The 2,929-nt window shown below is 46.9% G+C and overlaps 1 pseudogene; it reads right to left on the bottom strand.

Moving 5' to 3' along the window:
• Positions 1 to 1,187: 1,187 nt before the first annotated feature.
• Positions 1,188 to 2,684, bottom strand: LOC147422132 (putative CCR4-associated factor 1 homolog 7 pseudogene; annotated as a pseudogene).
• Positions 2,685 to 2,929: the final 245 nt, after the last annotated feature.

Below are 2,929 nucleotides of genomic sequence, written 5' to 3'. Positions count from 1 at the left end.
TGTCGCTTGTAAATACAACCCTTAAGCCAAAGCAAAATTTACAGGTTGACTGACAACAAAACCTTACGCCAAGCCAAACTCCGGCAGCAAAGGACTTGCTGGCAAAATACTGTACAGGCAACTGATTCCAGTGGAAATGGCATGGAAAAGGACTAAGGCAGCACTCATGCAGAGCAGGAAAAGTGGTTTCCAGGGGCACCCTCCAGCGCCCCTGCCCCCCAACACACACAAAGGTAAAACCTGCTGCAACCTTTTCAGCACTGAACCCGCGTGGACACACGCTTCAATCCCCTGCAAAGTCTTTCCCAGTCGTGACGCTAACTGTGCTTCGATGAAGCAGGTGCCGCACTGCGGTCTTTTGTGCACTAAAGAGCAGAGGCAGTCTAAATCAGAGGGCTCTGCCGCCACCCTTGTCAGAACCCTTAGCCTCAGCCACACAGTAGCTGGCAGACATGGGGTATCTTGACATTGGAAAATAAGATCAAATCAGAGTCCAGAGCCCACAACAACAAAAAACATATAATACAAAAACTCAAGGCAGATTGAACGCATCTGAACATGGACAGGCATGTGCTCATCATATGCCGCAACTGGTCACAAGTATTGTCCTCGTCAAAACTTCTTCAGTTTGTAGCAAAATAACCCCAATATTGCAAGAAGCAAGTAGCACAAAGTTCAGCTTTACAACTTGACCATCTGAGCCTATGCAAAGATCTTGTGTGCTTTGTTAAGGTTACCTGATGTATGCTCCCTTTGGGAGTCAAAACCCTCAAAACCCATTAATCACAGACCCTGCTAAGACCCAAACTCCTCCGACACAAACCTCTAAAATTGTTTAGAGTAGCATCCCAAGTTGAGAAAGAAGCACAAAAGTTCAAGAAGGCCAGAGAGAAAACTGCAACAGGCACTCCAGTTACACCACTACCGATGCAAAGAAAATCGATAAGAGGGAGCGTACTTGGTGGTGCAGTACATTCCAGATGGCCAGTCTTGTGCTTTGAACACCCAGCAGGAAAAATTGATTTGCAGCTCCAGGAAAAAGTGGCCAGTGTTCATGTAAGAACTACTACACGCACCTCTTCCAGCTTACCTTAACCTGGAATCGCAAAATTACACAAGCAGGGTACGCTGAGCACAGATTACACAAGATTGAAAATGCAAGGATCCAGAAGGTAACAAAGACATACTTGGAAGAAACTGATATGTAAGCATTTTAAAAGACAATTTTACAAAAAATGTGGAGCCAAATTCCTGGCTCTCAGCGTCAAAAAGAAGAAGTGCCTATCGGTAAATTCTATAAATGCCAATACCTATCCCAAACAACACTCCAGTATACTTCTCTGTGTCTCCATTAAAGTAGTTGTACTTCAGCTTGCGGAAACAGCATGAAGTGAGGAGGCTGTCTGAACCCGACTGATGACTTCTACCAATTCTCTTGACTTCAAGCTTATCAGCTAATCGGTCAAGGCCCCCATAAAAATCATCTGCCGTCATGAGGTACTTGATGTCGCACAGATTTGGAAAATACACTCGAAGCAAAATGAGGAAGTCTGTCTCCGTTACCGGCAACTTCTGACTTGTGAGGATCTTCAAAAGATATCCAAAATCATATGCACTGTGAAATGTGATCCAATGCACATTATCATTCAAGACTACTCCAGACGACATCATTAGCTCTGCAAACCGCACTGAGTCCACTCCCTTCTCTTCATTTTTTTTGAAATCCATCCCACATCTCTTCAAAAGGTCAATTGATTCATGTGCATACACATCCTCTCTCAAATTGAACTCGCGAAAATTGAACTGCCACACACAATATTTATCACTGTTGCTGCAGCGCGGCATCGACCCAGACTCGTCACAGAAGGTGAGACCAAGCTGGATAAGCTTTAGCATATTTACATTTGCTCTGAGGCCCTGGTAGTTACTCTCTGGAACAGACTTCAAGACCGTGCCAGGAAACTCTGTGTCCATAGCCAAATAAGGATAGTCGTCCACTATGGATCTGATGAACATGAATTCTTCCTCCAAGTTGTCAGCCCAAACTTCCCTTATGCATACATCCTCCGCCTGTGGCTCTACAGCCATTGAAGCTGCGTAGATCTGCTGTCTGAAGGAAAGATGAACGCAAGCTTTGCCAGGTCAGCCTTCGAAAGTAGAGCAGAACAATGCAGGGCGCCCTCGTTTTCAACAAGATCTGTGAGCTTTGATGGATCGCAGTAGTTCAGAGAAAAAAATTGTTTATTTTTTGCGTCTAATTGCCCTTGAAAACAACAACATCAAAGCCGCTAGGCCCCGCCATTCGGCAAGCACAACACCCTCAAATAGCTTTGGATGAAGGCCTGCTGCGCGTTCGAAGTTTAAAGGAAGAAGCCGAGCTCAGTGCGCGAAGATGTGTAAGAGCGTGCGTGCAAGCGGGGGCGGGGGGGGGGGGCTAGAGCGGGAAGCTCAAGGGCTAAAGAGGGACTACGGTCTCTGGTGGAAAGCAGGAGTGGCGATGGTGTATATATAAGGACGCAGGTGGGCATTGGGTTTGACCATACGCGGAGAGTAGCAAGCTGGAATGCACGCACGCACAGTGAGGGAGGGAAGAAGGTAGTCACGTGTGTGCGCGTGTTGGATCTACCTACGGAGATTGTATCTGTTTCACTGACTCGCTGTGTGTGCGCGCGCGCGAGAGCGAGCGTTTGAGTGCGGGGGGCAAATCGAACACGCAGTAAATGAAGTGAGGAGACGTGCATATAGAAAAGCAGCTAACAAAAGAATAGGGAATCCGATATGTAGAGGACGGTGGATTAGGACCAAGTCTAGAGAGAGAGAGTAGGCTGTTTGATTGGTTAGCAACCAACCAGTTGTGAGTGGACTCTAAGATTGGTGTCACACACAGTGCCTGCTTAGAGCCACGTCCCACCCAGCACGACCAAGGGTT

The sequence above is a fragment of the Adiantum capillus-veneris genome, chromosome 27 (assembly GCF_014529385.1).
Source record: "Adiantum capillus-veneris isolate H3 chromosome 27, ASM1452938v2, whole genome shotgun sequence".
Classification (NCBI taxonomy): domain Eukaryota; kingdom Viridiplantae; phylum Streptophyta; class Polypodiopsida; order Polypodiales; family Pteridaceae; genus Adiantum; species Adiantum capillus-veneris.
The sequence above is the reverse complement of the archived record's forward strand: the minus strand, read 5'-3'. Positions and strand labels throughout refer to the sequence as shown.